Source organism: Gossypium arboreum, chromosome 2, assembly GCF_025698485.1.
Source record: "Gossypium arboreum isolate Shixiya-1 chromosome 2, ASM2569848v2, whole genome shotgun sequence".
Lineage (NCBI taxonomy): Eukaryota > Viridiplantae > Streptophyta > Magnoliopsida > Malvales > Malvaceae > Gossypium > Gossypium arboreum.
This window is the reverse complement of record NC_069071.1, coordinates 96,926,799-96,935,972: the sequence shown is the minus strand read 5'-3', so window position 1 is coordinate 96,935,972 and position 9,174 is coordinate 96,926,799. Positions and strand designations below refer to the sequence as shown.

Here is a 9,174-nt window from a genome sequence, read left to right as displayed (position 1 = left end):
CTCTAAACCACTTATTTTAATTTTTGGAATAAACTGTTTTTCTGCGTCATGGTTGCTTAAAAATTCATTTCTCAAGTTTCAAAACTTGAAATTAAGATCCATAAATTTTTCCTGAAACTAAACTCATATATATATCTACTAATTTTTTTCTAGAATTTTTGACTTGGCCAATTAGTACAGTTTATTAGTTAAAGCTTCCCCTGTTTCAAAACTTGACTGCACTGACATCTTCTTACTACGAACCACGTTTGTTCCTGTAAAAAATTCATATAACTAAGCCGTTTGTTTCTATTAAAACTAGACTCAACAAGGATTCTAACCATATAAAGTACACCTTATAATTAGTTTTTTACAATTTATGGTGAATTTCCAAAGTTGAAATAGGGGATCCATAAATCACTCTGACCCTGTTTCACTAAAACTCAGATATCTCATAAAATATAATACCTTTACCTGTTTTGCTTATCCATAAGAAAATAGACATAATAAGATTTAATTTCATATATTATTCATCTTCAAACTATGTTTCTACAATTTTAGTGATTTTTCAAAGTTACGTCATTTCATTACTTGAATCTGTTTTAGGTTACTTTCACATTTTCATAATTTTCATGTGATAATCACCATTCAATCATACATATTAATAAACATGTATATCATCGGCCATTTTATTAGCTAATCACTAGCAAGTATTTACACATCATTCATTGTTCATATTATACCAAAAGTAGCTAAGTTTCTATACATGCCATACCCAAAACAAAACGTCTAATTATACCGAGTTATTTCTTTGATAGTGTGATCGGCCTCCGACATTTCCTTCGATCCCCGAGTGGCTAGATAAGTACTATAAGAAGAAGAAAATAAAGAGATTAAGCACTAGGCTTAGTAAGCTTACAAGCAAATAAATCACAACATTCAACATAATGGATAATTATGCACAATATCATCTAACATCATAAATTTCTTTACTTCTCAATTTCTATCTTCTTCTTTATTCCCTTACCTTCTTTCTTACGACCTTTCCTTTTCATAAATATAATCTACTTTTCCTTTGCTGTTAATTCACTGTAATTTAACTCGTACCCTGACCCGTTGAACCACTCGAAATACTAAGGATACTAGGGTCGTTCCTGTCTTTCAATATCCTGCCAATGCCATGTCTTTGACATGGACTTACATGAATTATTCCTGTCTCCAATGCCATTTATAATATGGACTTACATGGCTCAATCCTGTCTCCAAAGCCATATTTCTAATATGGACTTACATGGCTCATTTATGTTCTGTCCTGTCAACCCTAATATCCTAACATTCCTAGGGTTCAACCGGGGCTTTCTAACACTTTTCCTCTGTCACTTCACCTTAAATTCGACTTTAAATATTTTCATAACATAAATATATAAATGCTGAAATTGACAATAATAATGTAAAATAAAAGAATATTGCATTTATTTACCGGTAACTTACCTTGATACAAAATGTGACTAAACTTTACAATTTAGTCCTTTACTTTTTCTTTTCCCCGATCTACTCCCGAATTTCGTTCTTCTTGATCTATAATAGAAAATTTAACTTATTTAATATTCACATTTATTAAAACAGTCCGTGACCCAAACTTTGGCAAAATTATATTTTTACCCCTAAACTTTCACATATTTACACTTTTGCCCCAAGGCTCGTAAATTAAACTTCATTCTATTTTCTTATGTTTTATGACATGCTGATCATTTTTCCCTTCTATGGCAATATCAAAATCACACTCTAACATATACTTATGACTATTGGTATTTTTTTTCGATTTGAGCCCTTTTACTCGTTTTCACTTAAAATCGAGTAGCATAAGTTGTTTAACATAATTTAAAAGCTCATATTCTATCATAAAACACCAAAATACACAAATTTCAGCTATGGGTATTTTTCCAAATATGAACCCTAGGTTGAATTATTGCTAGAATAAGCTTAATCAAGTTTAGGGACTCCAAAACGTAAAGATCATTAAAAGCGGGCTTAGAATCACTTACTATGAGGCTTGAAAGTTGAAGAAACCCCAGCTATGGAGGAGAGCAAAATCGGCAGAAACTAATTGAGAAGATGACCATTTTGTGTTATTTTTCCTTTTAATTCATTTAATATCCAAATGACCAAATTGCCCTCCTTACTAAACTTTCAAAATTCCTTCCATGTCCTAATCTTTGTCCATGAACTTAAAATTGGTCAAATTGTTATTTAAACCCTCCTAATTAATATTCCAAAGCAATTTCATACTAAAAACTTCTAGAATGGAAGTTTTGCAAATTATTCGATTTAGTCCCTAACCTCAACTTAAGCACTTTATGCATAGAATTTCATCACGAAATTTTCACACAATCATGCAATCATACCATGAACCTCAAAATAATAATAAAATAAAATTTTCTACCTCGGATTTATGGTTTCGCAACCACTGTTCTGTTTAGGCCTATTTTGGGATGTTACACTTACTTGGTATCCTTAAACCCTAATGTCATGACATTTGTATCCTACACATTTCTAAGGTTCAACCGAGACTTTTTAAGTAACATTTCTCTATCAGTTCTTGTTTGACTCATCAAGGAATAAATTTACAAAATAAATATATAGATGCTGAAAAATAACATCATTAATTATAAATAATAAAACATTGCATTTATTTACCGAAAACTTACCTCGATACAAAATACGATCAAATATTTTGGTTTAGTCCTCAACCTTTTTCTTTCCTTGGTCTAACCCTAAATTTCGTTCTTCTTGATCTATAATAGAAAATTTAACTTATTTAATATTCACATATATCAAAACAGTCCTTAACTCTAACTTTGGAAAAATTATGATTTTACCCCCAAACTTTTGCATATTTACACTTTTTCCCCAAGGCTCGGAAATGAAAATTTATCCCTAATTCTTATGTTTTATGACATGCTGATCATTTATTTACCTACGGCAACATCAAATTCCCACTCTAACATGTATTTATGACCATTAGGTATTTTTACTGATTATGTCGTTTTACTCATTTTCGCTTAAAATCACTTAGCTCAAGTCGTTTAACATAATTTCAAGCTTCATATTCTACCATAAAACACCAAAATAAACACATTTCACGTATGGGTATTTTTTCAAATATGAACCCTAGGTTAAATTATTGCTAGAGTAAGCTAAATCAAGTTATCGGGACTTCAAAAACGTAAAGCTTAATTGTTGATTTTGTACATTAGGGACCAAATTGAATAAAATGAAAATTTTTCATGAAATTTTGATAGTAATATAAAGTAGGAGGTCCTTAATGAATATATTTGAAATTGAATTTCAATCTGAAGCTCTAAATCAAAAGTTATGCTTGTCCCAAGTTTAGGGACTAAATGGAATAAATTTCAAAATATGATTTGCTTTATAATTGAATGTGAGTTGGATATAATTGATATTTTTGAATTGTTGAATTGTTATTCATAGCTAAAGACATTGACGAGCCATCGAGAGGGAAAGGAAAAGACTAGAGTTGATTACAAGTGATACGAGCTTTCGGTTTGTATTTCTATGATTCAGCGCCAATTTAATTACTGTATATTCATGTTATTTTGCATTATATAATGTCAAGGTGAGTTGTTATGGGTTATTTGAATTGGATTGCTATGGTTGAGATTGAAGATCGAGATAGAAACTAAATTAAATAAAATAGCAAATTGAGTTGAAACATGCTATATTATATGGTAAATTGATGGTTAATTGGATATGATAGAGTATGAATTGAACTATATATAATGAATAAAAAATTTGGTTACCCTATTAGTAGTTTGGATTGAGTCGGATATAGTTGGCATGCCTAGGGTCAGGATATTGATTGAAAATCATCATTATGAGTCATTGTTGTCGGACAACCCGAGGTTAAAAAATAGTCAGAATGTGAAAACCATTGTTTCCAAAAAACCTGGGGTGGTAGTAATATGTACATGTATAACATCATCATCGCTGAGCAACCTGAGGTGACGAATCCTCGTGTCCATCGAAGTCTGTGTCTGGTTAATAGGGTTTAAAAATATATGAATTGGCTAAATGATGTAAGGTGAATTGTGACTGACATATGAAATTTGACAACATACGAAAAGAATTGAAATGAGCCTTAGGGGCCAATCAAGTAATAATGAGCCAATAGGCTCGGAAATGATTGAAATGTGACATATGTGTATATATGCTAAGAATGATAAATGAATTAGCACGTATGAGCTAGATATGATAAGTGAAATGAACCAAATGGTATGTGAAATTATAAATGATTGGTAAGCTTGTGTATATACTTAAATGAATTGGTGCAAGTTTGGTTATATATATTTATCATTATGAAAATGGTTTTGTTTCGGTATGAAGTGACATGAGTTTATCTTATAAATTGAATTTGAATTGTATGTACAAAATTATTAAAACTTGTTTTATATTGACTTGAATCATGGAAATACCATTGAGCGTTTTCGCTAACCATATGGTTTATTTTCTCCATGTGTAGGTATAGTTGATCATCGAGAGCTGTAACACCCCTAACATATATCCGTTGTCGAAATAGGGTTACAGAGTATTACTGAGGATAAATAAGTATGTATAATCAATTCGAGTCAAATTTACCATTCATAAATGAAAACATTCAAATCATCCCTTAAATAGACCCTCGAGGCCCAATATGAACATTAGAATTGAGTCGGGAATTATTCTGAGTCTTAGAGAAATTTTCATGAAACTTCTAAATTTTTCGCACATGCATAGCTCACACGCTCGTGTGGTTTAGGGACAGGCCTGTGTGGGCAAGCCGTGTTACACACGCTCATGTCCTGACCCTGTGTAACTCTCTGATTTACATCCTATGAACAAATTGAAGTTTAACACCCAAGTCATACGCCCGTGTGCTAGGCCGTGTGGTTATTTTAAAATTTACAATTTAAGTGCAGGTTTCACACCGCCAAATCACATAGTCATGTCTATGACCATGTTACCCACACAGTTGAGACATACGCCCATGTCTTTACCCATATGCTTAATTCAGAGCATTCTGCTTTTAAATTTTAAGGTGCAGGGGACACACGGCTACAACACATGTCCGTGAGGCAAACCGTGTGTCACACACAGCCTAGACAACGCCTGTGTGTCTACCAGTGTGGACGAAAATAGGCCATTTTAAGACCACATTTCTCACCCTTTTTATAATCTACCTACACACAACCTTCAAATACACAAATATGTCCAAACCAATCAACCAAATCAACCAAAACACAAGTTTTTCATCTACCAATATACCATAATACTACTTTATCCTAATTTTGTCAAAATGGTTTCATTCATTACTTTACAAAAATAACTTCAAATTATAGATATTCAAACATACAAATTTCAATATTTCAAAACTACATCTTTCAACCCTATCCTATACATGCCATATAAATCAAAAGTTGTATTCAAAATCTACCGGTGTAACTCTAGATAGTGCTTCCCGATGTGTTGATCCGATCTACCAATATCACACAAATCTACAGAAACTATTAACACACAAAGTAAGCTTTAAGAGCTTAGTAAGTTCATAGGTTCACAATAACAATCTTACCAAGCATTCACAACCAATTCAATAAATAATATTAAACATTCAATTCCTGCCAAATACAATTTCAAACGATGAGTTCACTCAATTGAGCTCAATACCCATATATCAATTCATAATTTAACATTTATCCTCAACTATCACTTACCCACACGTCAAATTAAGGGACGACTTACGGATTTGAGTACATTGTTTGCTCAGTGCCACGATTCACAACTCAGTATGGTTAATACCATACCTACGTTTCACAACTCGGTATGGGAAATGCCATACCTACGTATTATAGCTTAGTATGGATAATACCATACCTACGTATCATAACTCAGTATGGATAATACCATACCTACGTGTCATAACTCAGTATGGGTATGGATAATACTATACCTACATGTCATAATTTTTCCATGGATTAGCCATGGTCTTATCCATCAATTCATCACTTAACATAACACGAACGTACTCAATCTTGCGTTTTCCTCAATTTGAACTTTCAATCTGATCTTTACAATGTTTCACATTATTAACAATAAAATAGCAACATGTAAATAAATCACATCATTTCTAATTTAACAAATAATCACATAATTCAACCATATGAACTTAGTTGGGCCAATTTGTAAAAGTTGCAATATTTCAGGGACTATTCGGTAACTTTTTCTTTTCCTCGTTTATCTTCCGATTCTTGATCTAGAATATAAAATTATTTAGTGATCAGCATCTACTTCAATTCCAATTCAATTCATGCTTTATACACTTTAATTTTTGAAACTACACATTTACCCCAAACTTTATAGTTTTTACAATTTATTTCTTGTTTAATTAACCTCTCAATTGAGCTGATTTTTCTCAATTAACATTTTATTATATCATTTTAAACTACTTCATAACCTTTGGAAATCAAAATTTCAACACGAAACCCTAATTTCAACATTTTTCACAATTAGGTTCTAAACATCAATTTCTATTGAAATTACTTAAATAAATCATCTCACAGCCAAATTAAAGCTTTAATTTCATGCTAATTCATCATAAAATTTTAGAACTCATCCATGTAAACTTCCAAAATCATCCATATAATCAAAAACTAATGAATTAGATAGGAGGACCTAGTTGTAAAAGTCTTAAAAACACGAAAATTATAAGAAAAAGGCAAGATTTTACTCACTTGATGAAAAAATTATAAAAAAGCCAGCTTAGAAAACCCTCCTATGGCGTTTTTGGCTGATGAGAATGAAGAAATAAAGAGAAATCTAGATATTTCCACTTTAGTCCTATCTTTATTTAGTTAATTTTGTAATTTTCCAATTTTACCCTTATTTCCTCAATTTTTCTGATTTTTCTCTGCTTGTGCCGCCCAAAATATCTCCCTTGGGCTTATTTACACTTTAGGTCCTTCCTTACTTGACAAATGAGCTACTTAATCTTTCTAGCAACTTTTTCACCTTTTTCAATTTAGTCCTTTTTATTTAATTGACTACTCAAACGTTAAAATTTTCTAATGAAATTTAATACCACATTACTAACGCTCCATAAATATTTATAAAATTATTTCAACTTGGTTTTACAAAATCGAGGTCTTAGTACCCCGTTTTTGACTCAATTTATTTAATAATTTCTCCTTAAATTTTAATTTCACCTATTTAAAAATATTTCTAATATCTCACTCACTTTTGAATATTATTTTATTTAATTTTCTAATCTTATTTGTCAGATTTAGTGATCTCGAATCATAGTTTCGACACTACTAAAATTTTAGGCTGTTACAACTCTCCCTCCTTTAGGAAATTTCGTCCTCGAAATTTGTTGCTTGAGAATAGGTTTGGATACTGTGATCTCATTGACTCTTCAGTTTCCCAGGTTGCCTCTTCCGCACCATGTCAATGCCACAACACTTTCACTAATGGTACTCGTTTATTCCTTAGTTCTTTAACTTCTTGAGCCAAAATCTTTATTGCATCTCCTGAATATGTTATATCGAGTTGAAGCTCAATTTCAATATGAGGAATTATATGTGAAGAATCTGCTCTGTATCTTCTGTAACACCCCTTACCCGGCCCAGACGTTATGGCCGGATCTGACATGCTACATCGAAGCATTCAAAACATTTCTGATCCAGAAAGAAAACTTACTGAGTGTTTTAAAAGATGATTTCATTATAGGTTAAAGTGAATAGAAGCCATGCACTAGGTAGGAAACCGAAAAGAGGAGGTGAGTCCATCGGATCGCTAAGTACCAAACTCCTTCGGATCCAATCCTAGACATGCAAACCGCCATTTCCATACCTTAACGTCATGTATATTTCTAGGAAACCGATTTGATTAAGTCCTTTTAGGAAAAGTGATTAATTTTGGAAAATATCTTCATTATGGAAGCTTTGCTTGTTTTCGTGTTATTTTGAAATCAATTCTTTTTTTTTGAAAATGCGCCTAAAGCTATCCAATTTCAACAGTTAAATATAAATATTACCTATCTTAATAAAACATATAAAACCATCAAAATAAATAAGCGGCCTTATTACATTTAAAAGCCCAAAACCTCAAACGTAATTAAAAGGATGTCCAATTCACCGTAAGAAAATCAAACTTTCGAATGGGTGGCCACTCGAATTCCCTCACACTCCAAGCCTACTATGGTTGGGGATTACTGCGTGGATGAAAATAAAAGGGTGAGTTTGGGAAACTCGATGTGTAAAATAACCCAACCATAGTCTAAATCACTCAACCCACGTAAATGAATAAGTTGGCCTTAGCCCAGAACAGAAATTCAGAATAAAGCCCATAGGCCCATAATAGAACAAAATAGATATTACATGTTTATACAGAAACCCAACCCAGATTCATCCATAACACCCCCGTACCAGCCTTACACCATGTGGGGAGACTACTCGACCCACCCAACCGCTACACACCACGTAAATCGCGGCGAGGTGCCGGATATTATGACGAAGTCACCAACATGAGATATTGTGGCGAGCCACCGAAGCAGATATATATGGCAGAGCCACCAGATCAGATAATCGTGGCATAGCCACCAGAACAGATATATTTGGCAGAGCCACCAGATCAGATAATTGTGGCATAGCCACCAGGACGCTTCCTCCATAATATAACCCATGCCCCATGCAATGCAGATATATAATCATGGCATACATCATACGTAATCGGATCGTCATGCTTTTCAGCCAAAATTAACCTTAGGGGTATAACGGTAATTTTGCACCTAGGGGTATAACAATAATTTTCCATACATAGGGGTATTATAGTAATTTAGCTGCTTTTAGGGTTTTCATGCATATCCTAACTATTTACGTACTATCGAACACTTTCACAAGATACTTACGAATTGGGCCGTTGGCCCATGAACCCGATCTTTGGCCCATTAAGCCCAAATTATTAAAATGTACTAAATCGCGCATCGCAGTTTATTACTTTAGATTACCAAATATACAAACCCAACTATCTTACGAGCATTCGACACTCGCAAATTCCCAAAATATCGACTTTTCGGCATTTTGGCTTTTCGCTTTTGCCAATCTAGTCTATGAGAGGTGTCGATTTACATTGCTTTTGCGACGA

The 9,174-nt window shown here is 32.8% G+C and overlaps 1 long non-coding RNA gene across 1 annotated transcript; it reads right to left on the bottom strand.

Annotated features, from left to right (window-relative positions):
- Nucleotides 1-644: 644 nt before the first annotated feature.
- Nucleotides 645-2,101, bottom strand: LOC128285448 (uncharacterized). Its single transcript, XR_008275924.1, has 3 exons — nucleotides 2,025-2,101; nucleotides 1,471-1,557; nucleotides 645-847 (listed from the first exon to the last, which is right to left on the bottom strand). It is a non-coding gene; the product is annotated as an uncharacterized LOC128285448 (long non-coding RNA).
- Between the last annotated feature and the right edge of the window lie 7,073 nt (nucleotides 2,102-9,174).